The sequence below is a fragment of the Lithobates pipiens genome, unplaced genomic scaffold (assembly GCF_037356315.1).
Source record: "Lithobates pipiens isolate NorthernLeopardFrog02 unplaced genomic scaffold, aLitPip1_a1.2 Scaffold_23, whole genome shotgun sequence".
In the NCBI taxonomy this organism is placed as follows: domain Eukaryota; kingdom Metazoa; phylum Chordata; class Amphibia; order Anura; family Ranidae; genus Lithobates; species Lithobates pipiens.
This window is the reverse complement of record NW_027507785.1, coordinates 32,557,347-32,573,444: the sequence shown is the minus strand read 5'-3', so window position 1 is coordinate 32,573,444 and position 16,098 is coordinate 32,557,347. Positions and strand designations below refer to the sequence as shown.

The 16,098-nt window shown below is 43.6% G+C and overlaps 1 protein-coding gene across 2 annotated transcripts in view; it reads left to right on the top strand.

Moving 5' to 3' along the window:
- The window catches only part of LOC143927370 (disks large homolog 2), a 1,494,912-nt gene that overhangs the window by 1,325,045 nt on the left and 153,769 nt on the right, over nt 1–16,098 (top strand). The window lies entirely within an intron of this gene.

Sequence of the window (16,098 nt, the reverse complement as noted above, 5' to 3'; positions counted from 1 at the left end):
CTCTGTGTCAGTGTGAGCTGCTGCTGAATCATGACCTGTATAGAAGGTAGTTTCACCACTTCATCCAGAGGGACACCTGCGGACAGCATAATTTCCCATCTCCAGCAGACCGGTGGTCCTCCAGCAATGCCAGCACTTCAGATCTGGGTAGGCCGTGGCAGGGTGTGACGGAGGTCAGATGCCATTCCCAGAGCCAGGATGCAGAGGGAGTTCCTGAAAGGGTTTTCATCATCACTAAGATCGCTGCCAGCAGCTTCTGTGACCTGTGTGGTGAGCAGGCATTTGTCCATTTAGTTCTTAAGACACTGCATGTAGACATTACTTATTCACTTATTCAGCCCAGTTTCGGGTACTTGTGGTGCTACTGAAAGCCACTTTATTCACTCCATTGAACACTGTATGGAAACATCTGTGCTTTGTTCACATCCTGGTCATTTGAAATCTTACTAATGCAATAATACTAAAGCCATATAGGAAAAGTTTGAAGTAAACAAGGATCAACCACAGATCAACTCAATTTGCCTTTACCTCATCTCTAGGATTAGCCTATGCTTAATACTTCAAAGCTAGCTGAAGATTTACTGGGTTCCAAGGAGAACCATTCAACCCCCTTTTAATCCTCTTTATTTGCAATACTAAAGCCATATAGGAAAAGTCTGAAGTAAACAAGGATCAACCACAGATCAACTCAATTTGCTTTACCTTACCATTAAGGATTACCCTATTCTTAATACTTCAAAGCTAGCTGAAGATTTACTGGATTCCAAGGAGTAACATTCAAACCCCTTTTTATCCTCTTTATTTGCAATAATACTAAAGCCATATAGGAAAGGTTTGAAGTAAACAAGGATCAACCACAGATCAACTCAATTTGCTTTACCTTACCATTAAGGATTATCCTATTCTTAATACTTCAAAGCTAGCTGAAGATTTACTGGATTCCAAGGAGTAACATTCAAACCCCTTTTTATCCTGTTTATTTGCAATAATACTTTCGCCATATAGGAAAGGTTTGAAGTAAGCAAGGATCAACCACAGATCAACTCAATTTGCTTTACCTTACCATTAAGGATTACCCTATTCTTAATACCTCAAAGCTATCTGAAGATTTACTGGATTCCAAGGAGTAACATTCAAACCCTTTTTTATCCTCTTTATTTTCTTAAGTGACTAAAGTTGTTTAGCACAGAGGGTCTGCTCTCACTTGCTCTGGAACTCTATTTAAAGGAGCCAGACACTTTAAACACAATAGTTTGAATAGTGTTTGTTATGTTGCATTGATGTTAGTGGCCTGTGAGTTGAGGAAACAGAGGGGAGTGAAACTAATATAGAGATTAGAGTGTCAGTTCCCTACCTTTCTGTCCACCAGTTCACATACTGTAAGTTACTGTGACAGAGATAAGATTCAACTGAATTTGGGTTACTGTATACTTTGTATTTCTCCTTACTACTGAAAGGATCTAAATGACCAAATAGCAAATCACGAAATGTGTTATAGTGTTCAGATAAAATACTTTTGTGATCTACAGTTTTATTTTATGCATCTTCATGTGTCCTTTTCACTACAGTAAACAAACTTGAACTGTTCCACTGATATTGTGTAAGCTTCTTGTTATTGGTGACAGTCGGTAAAAATGACTGAACCCAGGGTGTCAGAGGTGTCGAAGGACTTGCAGAGTCAGGGCAACCAATGGGGTACAGGTTGTATAACCGGCCCTCACGAGGGTAGAGCTACAACTATGTTACACTATGGGGATGCAGCGGCTGTACGAACACAGCCGCAGGTCCTGATTTGACAGGTGTGTGGGTACAAGTGTACGGCCCCGAACATAGAAAGTGTGCATTTAGTGCCACTCACCTGCAAACCTGCTGAATTTGAACCTACAAGTGTGTTCGTACAGCTGCTGCGTCCTCATAGAGTTACATGTGGCTGCAGCCGCACAAACCACTCATTCACACTGTATGGGCTAAAAAACCTGTGTGAATTTCATTTTTTAAATTTTTTATTTATTATTACTTTTTACCATTTTTAAATATGTTTTTATTTTTTTATTTCACAACTCTGTTGGGGGGGGGGGGGCTTTGGTGAAATATCAGGGGTCTAAACAGACCCCTGATCCATTTTTGAAAGAGACTGAGGACAGAGATTACCCAGTCCCTTCCTCTGCAGCCTCAGCTGCACTGGACAATGGATGAATGGGAAGTGCTCTGTGCTGAGCGGCTTTCTGTTCATTCACAAACTGAAGCATAGTAAACAACATTTACTATGCTTCCGTTATGAATGAACACAGTAGCAATCGCTACAGATCACTGTGTTCATTAAAAAAAAGGAAGGGGCCAGTAGATTTCATATTTACCGACTCCTTTGACCCCTTTCCCCATTCTTCATCCTGAAACATCCCCTGCAGCAGCCAGCGGGGGGGGGGGGGGAGAGGATTGTGGACAGGGAGGAGGATCAGAAGGGCAGGGGGCAATTACAGAACTGATCCTCTGTGTGGCTCTCTGTCTGGAGCAGCTGAAAGCTTATGGGAGGGAGCGGAGGAGAAGCCCCCTTTCAGCTGCTGCAGAGAGAGAGTCATACATGGGATCAGCTCTGTAATTGCCACCCTGCTGCCCCAAACATCCTCCCTGTGGGCACACAATCAGAGGTGGAGGGAGTAGGGCAGTGGAATTTTGGGGGGGAGCACCCACATCTTGAGCTGCCTTTGGTATTGTTCTCTGGCAGCTTTATTTATGCCCCCTCAGATTGTCAGCACTTGTGGTTTATGGCTGCATTATGCATTATGAATGTCCAGTTTTGGGGAACATCTTGTACTTCAACGACAGTTTAAAGAATGTTTTTTTAAAGGAGTTTAAGGAAACCACATTAGCTGCCTACGCTACCATGGAAGCGGGTCAAGCTGACTTTTCATTGCCCTTTATTGCTGGAAAATCAAGCACAGCTCAATTGTCTTGTTTTTCTTGACATTTTAGTTGCATCTGGGTAAGGTTATTGAGAAAGAAAAATTTTTTTAAGTTTTATTTCAAAGAGTTACAAAGTAAAAGTAAATAAAGTAGAGAGAACCTAACGCCTTAATCAAAATGGGACACTTTTAAGCTATAATCCTATATAGTTGCCTTAACTTAAGAATTTGCAAAAGCAGCACATAAAATAATTACAAGAGACATTAATTCCTGTTATTTTGGAACACTTTGTCAGCTTGACCAAGACCCACACTCTGAAATGCCTTACTGTATGAATACACAGAGACTAACTGTCTCTTCTCATTGCACAAGGCGTTCCAAAGGACACAGGAGGACAATTTGTTCAAACAACATCTTTCTGCAAAGTCATTGTAGCAAGCAAACCTGTTATATAAAGACGCTAATATCAGCACTAGTGTTGGGTGAATGGTTCGGCCCAAGCAGCGATTCGCCCCGCCAAACACCCTGCAAAGCTTTGTCCAATCAGGGCGCAACGTAAGCTGGTTGTTAAGGAGCGGGGGAGGAAAGCCAGCCACGGTGTCCTTAACAACCGATGAGTCATCAGCTGTCAATGAGCTTCCCCGCTGACAGCTGAATAAAAAATAAAAATAAGTGGACATCGCTGGATCTAGATGGGGATCAGGTAAGTATTAGGGGGGCTGCTGCACACAGAAGGCTTTTTATCTTAATACATATACATTAAGATAAAAAAACTTTTTGCCTTTACAAGCACTTTTAAATTTGCCCTAGTTCCTCCCTCAAATTTTGGGACTCCTGCTTAGGGCAGTATACCCCTCAGTGCAGGGGCAGGTTTACATTATCCCAAGGTGAATCCATGGCCACAGTGGTTATAGTTAACGAAGGGCACCAGTAATCTCAGTTTATTATTTGTGCTGACTCACAGGGAAAGAGGGTTAGGGTATTGGTTCTCTTCCAGCCACTGAGCTCCAAACTCCACCAGCTTCTCCTCTATCCAAGGAGGTGCAAGGCTCCTCTGCGGGAAGACACCAATCCCCCTACAGCATGACTCCTCTGTCTCTACTATGTTGGGTATGGTACCCTATTTCATCATGCATGCCAGCTTGATTACTCTAAACTAGGTATCAAGAAGACTCTGGCCTACTCAGCACAAACCAGTGCACACACCTCCCTCCCCAGGCTGCGGTCCGGGGGAAAGAGCACTCGCCAGGCTACTTTCCAAACATTTACATCCTCCCGTAACATGCACCACTGTCTATGAATCTCCTAGTGGTTGTAAGAGGGGGCATACTGTAAATGCTCAATAGCTCAACACTGATGCCGCTCCCTTGTAGACATGGGCGCCATCAAAAAAATTGTTTTGTTTCATGCTGTTTCGTCTTGTATGAAAAAAATTCGTAATTTGTGTACGAAATTCAATTTGGATTCTTACGAAATCCAAATTTTCATTAGATTTGTAAACTTTTCATTAAAATAACGAAAGTTCGTTATGATGAATTTATCATTATGAGGGGTCCCCGCCATCCCTGTGCTGAGTTCCCAGGTCTGTACACCTGCTGTGTCCATTATGAGGGGTTTCCAGCATCCCTGTGCTTAGTTCCCAGGTCTGTACACCCGCTGCGCCCATTATCCCACCATCCCTGTGCTGTACTGACTTCCTCTGATTGGTGAACAAAACACCAGTCACAATTCTGTTAATTTGGATTCCGAAATTCCAAAATTCGTTAATGAAATTTCGTATTTCGTATAAAATTCGTAAGCATAGAAATTCCCCATAGAGTTCCCACCATCCCTGTGCTGACTTCCTGGGATTTTAACTTTTAGGTTCGTTAGCTTTTCGTAACAATTACGAATTTTCGTTCTGAATTTTGATCTGAAATTCGTAAACAAAATTTCGTACAGAATTCGTATGGATAAAAATTTGTATTTCGGATTCGTACGAATTTCCGGAAATTCGTACGAATAGCACATGTCTACTCCCTTGACTCTAGCCCTGAGTGGCAGTGACCCCCCAGTGGTGGCAGCAAGCAATAGCACCAACCTTGGGGAGAAACCAAGTGATAAAAACTACGACCTGGCCTACACAGGAAGAAAATTTACTCTTTTTTTTTTTTTTTTTTTTTTTACTAGTAAGTAAGGCTACATTATATTTATGGTGTACATTACAAAAGTGGTCTTTACCAATTTCTTTCCCCTGTGACATCATCAGCAGGTCTGAAGATCTTCTCTCTATCAGAGTGTTTCTCAACCTTTTTTCAGTCAAGACACATTTTATAATTTTGCACGACCTCGAGGCACCCACAAAATGTAGAAAACAAAACGAATCGTTTTACAGAACGCAGCAACATCCACCACACTGGTACTGACTAGTATTCCAATGTTTCTCTTTTTCCTCAGTTTCTCTCCCTGACTCAGCTAGTGTGACCCCAGTTCTGATGGCGGCGGTCAGCAGAGGGGTAAACAAGGATGCAGTGCCGTGCCCGACATCCTCCTTATCAACTGATGACATCATTGATTGTTAGGTTGCCAGTAGCTAGAAGGCTGTAATTGTGGACAATGAAACCCTATGGCTTGTGTAACGTATAGGCAGGCTTGAACCACCTGCTGGCTTATATACTATTTTTGGACAATTTTTAGGCATTTTGCCAAAAGACAGCCCTGAAGAAAACTGAGGGCACCCAGCGTACCTGGGCCCCCTTGCTAAAAAAGGCTGCTCTATCATACTAGTCCATGGAAACGATTAGATTGGTGTCCTTTGTATCCTGATAGTAAAGTCCAGCACACTCTACAGTCCGCGGTAAAATTTAGCTCATCAACCTATTGCTTCTCTATTACTGCCCCTTCACAGGCTGCTTATCTGCAGCAGAGGAAAACCAGATCTCCTGCCTTGCCAGCAGTGTTCATTTTGGCAGAAAATTTCTATTTAGTTTTAGTCTTATGCCCCATATATACGATCAGATTTTCCGACGGAAAAATCTTTGATGGTTTTTCCGATGGAATTTTACTCAAGCTTGGCTTGCATACACACGGTCACACAAACGTTTGCTGAACTTGCGACCGTCAGGAATGCAGTGACATACAACAGTACGACGAGCCAAGAAAATTAAGTACAATGCTTCCGAGCATGCATCGTATTGTTTCTGAGCATGCGTAGGAATTTTCTGCATTGGAATTGCTACATACGATGGGAATTTCTGATCGAAAATTTTTCCGAACCTACTCTCAATCTTTTGCTGGCGGGAATTCAGCCAGCAAAATTCCGATGGAGCATACACACGGTCACATTTTCTGACCAAAAGCTCTCATCTGTCTTTTTCTGTCCGAATTTCCAATCGTGTGTACGCGGCATTAGTCTTAGGACTAAAATGGCATTTTAGTTTTAGTCCCATTTTAGTCTTCTGCAATTGTTTTAGTTTTAGTCGACTAAAATCTCCAGTACATTTTAGTCAACTAAAATCATTATAGTCGCCTAAACTCATTTTAGTCGTCTAAAATTGAATGGGTGTAGTTAAATTGTAATACATTATTTAAGCATTTCCCTACAATTTCCAAACTCATTATATACTGCTGGAGTGAAAAATATTATTTATGTTATTGAGGTATGAACATGCACTACAGACCAGTGTTAATTTTGATGTCAAATTTCTATTTAGTTTTAGTCTTGGACTTTTGGCTAAAATGCCATTTTAGTTTTAGTTAACTTTAGTCATCTCAATTGTTTTAATTTTAGTCGACTATAATGGTATTAAGTTAGTCAACTAAAATATTTTAGTAGATTTTTAGTCTACGAAATTAACACTGCTTGCCAGGTAGGGCTGCGCTGTGTAGCGGATCTCAGGGTTGGATTGGCAGAAGTACAAATAGTTTGGCAGGTAAATATATATATATATATATTTAGCTATTTGCTTTGTTAGAAAATAAAACATTCTCCAAGTAAAACCAACCAAACACTAAATATATGAAAACTGAACTAGAGGGACATCACTTTGTATTGTGTTATGTAGATATGGACCCAACATTTTCTGCATGTTTCGGCAGCTTTGGGGCACAGCATTGGGGAAGATTGGCATGGGAGGATTCCTGGTTCAAGACCACCTACCATGGTCACCATCCGAATGGAGATTTTGGTATTTTGGTTTTCTCACAGTGGTATATTGGCTATAGTGTACAAAAAAGTGGCAACCACCCCAATCTATAACTGGTCTTTGCGGCACGGTGCACATGGAAGGAGCGATGCACATCACAAAGATTTTCCAGCACAATTACCAGCCAGCCTGCAAACAAAGCAAACGAATTGGCCCTGTCTAAAGGCCCGTACACACGGTCAGAAAATCTGAAGTTAAATATCCGATGAACGATCAGACGATTTTCTGATCGCTAGTATGCTGCTTTTGACAGGCGATTACGAATTTTCGGCAGACAAAAACTGGATGTGCAGGCTCCAAAATTTTTGTCTGATATACTGCAGTCCTAACTCTAAATTTCCAGAGCCACCATAGTAGGAGCCAGTGGTGGCGCATCCATAAGGGCGCACGGGCGATGCCCCCTCTCTTCTTAATGTAGATATATGCCAGCACACCAAGGATCAGCACAATGTGGCGTCCAGATGGTTTTGTTTATTGCATGATCACAACACAAAAATGTGCAAAGTTTCAGAGTCACGCAGGACCCCTTCGTCAGGCATGTGCCCCTCTCTCCTGCCACCCCCTCTAGCACCAATAGATAGATTCATGCATTGCAAGCATCTATCTATGGCTGCTGCTGCCACCCCCTATTCAGGCGCCCAGTCCCTTTTCGGATGTCAGGTGCCTGAATTACAGCGGCGGGGGGGGGGGGGGGGGTGTTTTTGAAGCACCTGATTAGAACCATAGGCTCTAATAGGCATCAAAAAAGGTGACCTATGAGTGCCCAGCATGGCTACTCAGCTGTGTTAGAAAAGCGAATGAATATTCACTTTCCTAACACTAAACCGCCTCTCCGCCAATCAGGTGCTTGGATCTGTTACCCGTCACCCGATTGGCTGAAACAACAGGCACTGTGATTGGACGCCTATCAGGCTGGGAAGAGAGGACGGCAGAACATATCGAGGAGCAGTCCCACCAACACCGAGACATGGTAAGTAAAGATGTTGGGCAGGGGGCACACTGGCAGCATTTTATATGGCACAGTGGCTGCGTTTGATGGGGCACAGTGAGGCTGCATTTGATGGGGCAAAGTGAGGCTGCATTTGATAAGGGGAACAGTGAGGCTGCATTTGATGGGCACAGTGAGGCTGCATTTGATGGCACAGTGAGGCTGTATTTGATGGGGCACAGTGAGGCTGCATGTGATGGGGCACAGTGGCTGCATTTGATGTCACAGTGGCTGCATATGATGGGCACAGTGGCTGCATTCGATGCTGCACAGTGACTGCATTTGATAGGCACAGTGACTGCATTTGATGGGCACAGTGGCTGCATAAGATGGGCACAGTAGCTGTATTTGATGGGGCACAGTGGCAGCATGTGATGACACAGTGGCAGTATTTGATGGCACAGTGGCAGCATATGATAGCACAGTGGGAGCATTTGATATGGCACAGTGACTGCATTTGATGGGCACAGTGGCTGCGTTTGATGGTACAGTGAGGCTGCAATTGATGGGTTTTTTTTCTGAATTTTTCAGTTTGTTTGCACCCCCCAAAAATTTTGAGCCCCAGCCGCCAGTGGTAGGAGCACATATAATAATGTATAGATTAAGGGCAGTTATGCCTCCAGAGAGCCCACCCCTCCTTAAAGGCACAGGGTGGCACGTGACACCCAGCAAGAGCACAATGGCAGCAAAGGCATCCAGTGCGTTTCTGCACGCAATTCCTTAAAAAAAAGTGGCAACCACCCCAATCTATAATTGACCTTTGCAGTAAGGTGCACATGGAAGGGCAATGCACATCAGGAACAAAAAAAAGATCTCCCAGCACACTTACCGTCCAGCCTGCCAAACAACCGAATTGGACTTGTCTTAACAGTTTACGTAAAAAACACATTTTCAAACATATATGCGTAATAAATAGTGCCCACGCCAAGGGACCTCTGTATACTGTGGTCCTAACTCTAAATCTCCAGAGCCTCCATAGTAGGAGCACATACTGTATAGTACAGGGCTCAAAATTTCAAGTCCTGAGCTACTAGCCAGGCCTTAAGGGTTACTCGCCACCAGTTGCCCCACCCAACCCCAATCATGTGCTGCCCCTAAACACGCCCTCGTAAATTATCTCATGAAATGACACTTAAATATTTTATGCAGAATTAAGTTACAAAAATAAATATTAACAACTTTATCAGTGCCCCTCAGCACAGCATCACCCATCAAGACAGCCTGACGTGACTGTCAATACAGCCTCACCTGTGCCCATCAATACAGCCTCACCTGTGCCCATCAACACAGTCTCACCTGTGCCTGTCAATGCAGTCTCAGCTGTGCCTATCAATACAGTCTTACCTGTGCCAGTCAATACAGTCTCACCTGTGCCCATCAATACAGCCTCACTTGTGCCCATCAATACAGCCTCACCTGTGTCCATCAATACAGCCTCACCTGTGCCCATCAATACAGCCTCACCTGTGCCCATCAATACAGTCTCACCTGTGCCCATCAATACAGTCTCATCTGTGCCCATCAATACAGCCTCACTTGTACCCGTCAGTACAGTCTCAGCTGTGCCCATCAGTACAGTCTCACCTGTGCCCATCAATACAGTCTCACTTGTGCCCATCAATACAGTCTCACTTGTGCCCGTCAGTACAGTTTTCACCTGTGCCCATCAGTACATTCTCACCTGTGCCCGTCAATACAGCCTCACCTGCGCTCATCAATATAGTCTCACCTGTGCCCATAAATACAGTCTCACCTGTGCCCGTCAGTACAGTCTCACCTGTGCCTGTCAGTAGTCTCACCTGTGCCCATCAATACAGCCTCACCTGTGCCCATCGATACAGGCTCAACTGTGCCCATCAATACAGCCTCACCTGTGCCCATCGATACAGGCTCATCTGTGTCCATCGATACAGCCTCACCTGTGACCATCGATACAGGCTCACCTGTGTCCATCAATACAGCTTCACCTATACCTATGCATCAGAGAGTGGGGACTGCCCACTGTAACAGCTTTCATTTGAATTGCTGGGTTCCCAGCGCTTCTCACGTCACACAGTTTCGCCACCTCGCCCGACATTGGACCGGCGTTCTGTCTGTCAAATGCGCCGAGTGAGGAGGCGGGACTGTGTGACGTGAGCAGCTCAGGGCGAGGAGGCGGGACTTTGTGATGGTGATTGGCACCAGGAATCCAGCAATTCAAATGAAAGCTGATTATCGGCCAGCTCGACTCTTTCTCTCCTCTCTTCCCCTAGCTGAGAGAACGGCTCCCGTTCAACCCCCGCCTGCCGGTGGTGCTCGCCCTCCTCCTCCGAGGCAGCCCACGCTCGCCAGCCATCATTTTCCACTCGTAAAATACGAGTAGGCGAGTGGAAAATTTGAAGGCTGAAGAATGGATAGATTAAATGCAGGTATGCCTTGGCTAAACTGGCTGAAATTGTATGTTTGCATTAATAAAGTGGGAAAATATGTATTCGGTGTTTATAAAAAAAAAACAAAAAAAAAACATACTTGCTTCCTATCTATTCTTTTTTAATAATTTTTCCTATTTCATTGTTTTTATGTTGAATTGTGTCAAATCTTCTGTCAGTTTGATTAGCATCAGAATAGAGCCCAAGAGAGAAATAATGACACGAGTGCTATTTTCATGTCATTCCCTTGGTGAAGAGCGGAGTGAAATGTTCTATTTCCCGTGTGCTCATTGTGTAGAAAAAAAATAAATGAGGTGCTCATATATGATAACATTGTCTGCAATAGCAATGCGATTTGATGAACATTAAAGGGGTATTAAACCCCAAAGCAAACATTTACTATACTGCAGATTACCAGTGTACCGTCTGTCCATTTTTCATGCATCCATTGACAGCAATGGATTCCTATGGGCAAACGTTTTAATCCGCGTCCGTTCAGGTCCGTTTTTAACGGAACAAGTCTCTATTTTTGTTCCATTGACAAAAAATTGAAAGCAGATTTAAATGGACAAACGGTCTGTTTTTGCATCTGTTTTTGCCTTGGTTATTAGGACCCGGCGTCCTTAGCCCCCGTACACACGGTTGGACATTCTGCCAACCAAATCCGTCGAATTTTGTCCGTCGGATTTTGTCCATCGGATTGTGTCCGAAACTGTTGCATACACACGGTCGGACAAAGTTGTCGAAAAATCCGATCTTTAAGAACGTGATGACGTAATTTCGTTACGATGGGACTACGTTCAGGCTAGTAGCCAATAGCTTTGGTATAGGAATTTGATCTGAGCATGCGTGGCACTTTGTCCGATCGGAATTCTCTACACATGATCGGAGTATGACCTATCGGACCAGTTTGTCGGAAAATATTTCCAACAAGTTGGAAAATTTGGTCCGACGGAATCAGTCCGATGCATGCCACACACAGTCAGATTATCTGACAAAACGGTCCGATAGGACACATTCCGACGGAATCTCCGACCGTGTGTACGGGGGCTAACAACTAGTGACTTATTTTCACTGTCGGCAGCAGGGATGAGTGATTGGTTATTAACCACCTGACCGCCGGAAGATTTACCCCCCCCCTTCACTTTTTGCTTTACGGCACTGCCTTACTTTAACTGACAATTGCACGGTCATGCAACGCTGTACCCAATTCAAATGTAAGTCCTTTTTGTCCTACAAATAGAGCTTTCTTTTGGTGGTATTTGATCATCTATGCGTTTTTACATTTTTTGCGCTATGAACGGAGTATATATTATAATACAACAGCAAAATAAAATAAGAGGGGCTCTTGCAAGCGGGGAGCAGAAAAAAAAAGAACACATTTAGAAAAAACCCCCAAGGGACTTTTACGGCCATATTAACCACAAAACAATTGTATGGAGTATAAAAGAATTGTATAAACTTTATTTAAACAACAATAAAATGTTGATATTAAAAGCAAGGAATGGTTTCAAAAATGATTTTACATCAAAATAACACCAGTAGATAGTAAGATGGTATTGCACAATGCCTGTTGATGATGCAATGGGGTTGATTTACTAAAACTGGAGAGTGCAAAATCTGGTGCAGCTCTGCATAGAAACCAATCAGCTTCCAGACTCTTAATTAAATAAGCTGAAGTTAGAAGCTGATTGGTTACCGTGCACAGTTGCACCAGATTCTGAGTGCTCCAGTTTTAGTAAATCTCCCCCACTAGCAGGGGTGGACTGACAACTCTTGGGGCCCCCGGGCAATAGGAGATTATGGGGCCCCCAGGCAATCCAAGATTATGGAGCCACACATTATACACACACACAGTATACAATCATAGTATACACATACATGTACACACAGTATACACAGACATGTTTCTATTGGCTGAGAAGGTACTGGAGAGGTGGGGCAGCTATAATCTTGGAATTTTTAGACCAAAAGGATGACGGTAAGGGACATTTCAGAGACAGATGTAAAAAAAACACAGATTTTTACACACTGTCCATGGTTTTACTGAGGCTGGCAACCCTGATGGGGCCCCCTAGTGGCTCTGGGCCCTCGGGCAGTACCCGAGTGGCCCAATGGTCAGTCCGCCCCTGCCCACTAGTCTCTTATGGTACAATCAAACGGAGATCCATTGATGCATTTCGGAAAAATCAACAATTTCTTTCTTCAGGGGTGTAAAATGACAGCATTAATATGATGGGACGCCAACTACCAAAGCACAGCCGTCAGATATTAAAAAACGAAGGTTGAACATCCACAGTGCCGCCCGGAGATCACAACAAACACTCCCGTCTGCCTAAATAGAGTCACGCAAAGGGGTCACTGAAAAATAATGACTGCCCAAGGTTACGTTTTCATTGCGGGCCCCAAACGGGCCAACTCGGGGGAGGCAACTGAATGGCAAATGAAAGCTTTATATGTCTCAAATGATATAAAATGAATTTGGGTACAGCACTGAAAACTATGATTGAAACAGTATTACAGGCTGGTGGTAGATGAGCAAATTTCCTCCCACAATCCAAAGACATGCAGGTAGGTTAATTGGCCTCTGTCCAAAAATGCCCTAGTATATGAATGGGGACCTTGGATTGTGGGCTCCTTGAGGGTAGGGACCGATGTGAGTGTGCAATGTACAGGAATAGGGACAATTGTAGACACTCACTCAGGTTGAACTGGATGGACTGGTGTCTTTATTCAACCTTACTAACTATGAAACTATGAATCCTGCACATTATGTATAAAGGCTGCTTGATCCTGTCTTCTCTGATCCTCCTCTTCTTCCACTGTCCCCAATCCATCTCCTGATAGAACAGAGCCTTGTGTGCACTCTGCACATGATAGTTTGGTGTGTATTGCTAGAGAGTTATCTTATTTGGGGGGGGGGGGGGGGGGGCAGTGCATGTGAATGACACAGGGCCAATCAGCACTGTCAGGACTCATGCAACTTACTAAGACAAACTCCTCCTGCAAGTAGATATTTGCAATTCGTTCCGAATTTGTTTTTTAATTAATTTCGACAAATTCGTTAATTCGGAAATATTAGAATTGACAAAAACCTGTATAACAAATGTTTACAAATATTCCTAAATTTGAATATTCGAAAATTTGTAACTTCAGAAATGTGGAAAGTGGAAAACCCCAAAATTTAGAAAATCTGAAATAATTAACTAATAATAACTTAAAGTGACACTAAGTGCCGATTCACACAGGGGCAATATGACTTCAGCACGACTTTGCAACGCGACTTTGAGCAACTTACAACACAACTTCAGGTCGCCCCCAGGACAGGCGACTTTGGCTGTGGCCTATCAGAGAACGATCAGCTCTCTGGGAGGGAGGGGTTTGCCTGGGTAAACTAATTTCTTTTCCTGTAAAGTCACTTCAGTATAGATGGAGATCCAACTTGGAGGCGACTTTCATTGAATTCTATGGTTAGAAGTAGCCTTGAGGTAGTACAGGAACCTTTTCTGAAGTCGGAGCAACTTCAGTAGTGTACATTAAGACGGCTCTCATTGACTATAATGTAATTCCCAATGTCAAGCCACTTGGGGCGACTTAAGGGCTGACAAGTTGGATCCCAAGTCATTGTAGTGTGAACCGACCCTTAAGGTATTTATTTTTAATTTTTTTATTAAATAACAAACATGTCATACGTACCTCCACTGTACAGCTCGTTTTGCACACAGTGGCCCTGATCCTCCTCTTCTGGGGTCCTTCGGCGGCTCTGGCGGCTCCTCCCCACATCAGATAAACCCCTGGGAGAAGGGTTGTCCCAGGGGGTTACCTTGCGGGCGTGCTCCCGAGTCCAACCTTCAGCGTCTATAGACATAGGAGGCAGGACTCGGCTCCACCCATCTATGGACACCGAAGGCAGGCCTCGGCTCCACCCGTCTATGGACGCCAAAGGCAGGACTCGGCTCCATCCATCTATGGATGCCGAAGGCAAGACTCGGCTCCACCCATCTATGGACGCCGAAGGCAGGACTCGGCCCCGCCCCCCGGCGGCCGCGTCATTGGATTTGATTGACAGAAGCGGCTGCGCTACTATCAATCTATCCAATCAAGAGCCCAGAACCCCCTAGCAGAGAAAAGTTTGAGGGTTCAGGTAAGTAAAACGGGGGGGGGGGGGGTTCTGGGGGCCGGTCACAGACCCCTTTAACTATTACTAATTATTAAATTATAGGTATTGGAATTTCCTTTCAAATGTGGCTGTTAGTGAACGTAACGAATACTAAGTTATCCGAAGTTGCAAATTATCTAAAATAACGAAAGCCGTATCTAAACAAATGGAACCTAACAAATTAATAATGATTAATAATAAAAACTTTTTATCATTATTGATTATTAATTTGTTCCGTTCCATTTGTTTACATGCGGCATTCGTTATTTTGGGTAATTCATAACTTCGGATAAATTCTTATTCGTTGCGTTCGCTAACCGCCAAATGTGAAAGGAAATTCCAATACCTATAATTTAATAGTTACCGTATTTATCGGCGTCTAACACGCATCTTCAATTTAAGAGGGAAGTTTCAGGAAAGAAACTTTTTTTTTAAATAAACCACTTTGAAGCAAAATAAAGGTCAGTGCCCATCAATGCAGCCTGATTAGTGCTCATCTGCAGCCTCAATGCAGTCTGATCTGTGCCCATCTGCAGCCCATCTTCCATCAAGGCAGCCTGATTAGTGCTCATCTGCAGCCTCAATGCAGTCTGATCTGTGCCCATCTGCAGCCCATCTTCCATCAAGGCAGCCTGATTAATGCTCATCTGCAGCCTCACCATCACTCATTAATGCAGTGCAGGAAATCACCGAGCCATCATCTCATGTTTACTCGGCTCTCAGTCGGCAGTCACACACACAGTCCGGCCTCCGCCATCGGCATTGGACCAGCTCCTGTGATAGACAGAACACTGGTCCAATGCCGGTGGCAGAGGCGGGAAAGTGTGTGTGACGTGAGAGCCGAGTAAACAGGAGATGACGGCTCTGCGAATTCCAACGGTGCTCGTTCCCCTCCGAGGTACACTATCGGCGTATAACACGCTCCTGTGCTTTGCCGCCTATTTTCAGGGGGGGGGAAAGTGCGTGTTATACCTTGATAAATACGGTAGTTATAATTGGTTCGTTATTCTTTCAGATTTTCTTTCTTTTTTTTCTTTTTTTTTCAGTTTTTAGAATTTCCGAATTTTTGAATTTACAAATTTTCAAATTTCCGAATTTACACATTTTCGAATTTACGCTTTTTTCGAATTTACGAATTATCTAATTTACCAATTTATTAATTTTTTAATTTACGAATTGAGATAATAACGAATGACCTGAAAAACGACAAAAAAAAAAAACAACAAGAAACTAAAAGAATTTTTTTCAGCAGCGCGCATGTCTACCTACAAGCTTTAACCAGTGCTCGGCCCGAATACTGTTAAAAGTCACAAGGCTACTTTATACTGCTGATGAGAAAAAGGTATTTAGCCGTTTCTATTTACTAAAATAATTGCATTTCCATGTTCTGTGTACTGTGGGAGACCAGATATAGTGAATGCAGGGGTCCTGGGTTTAGTAACGCCTTAATGCTTT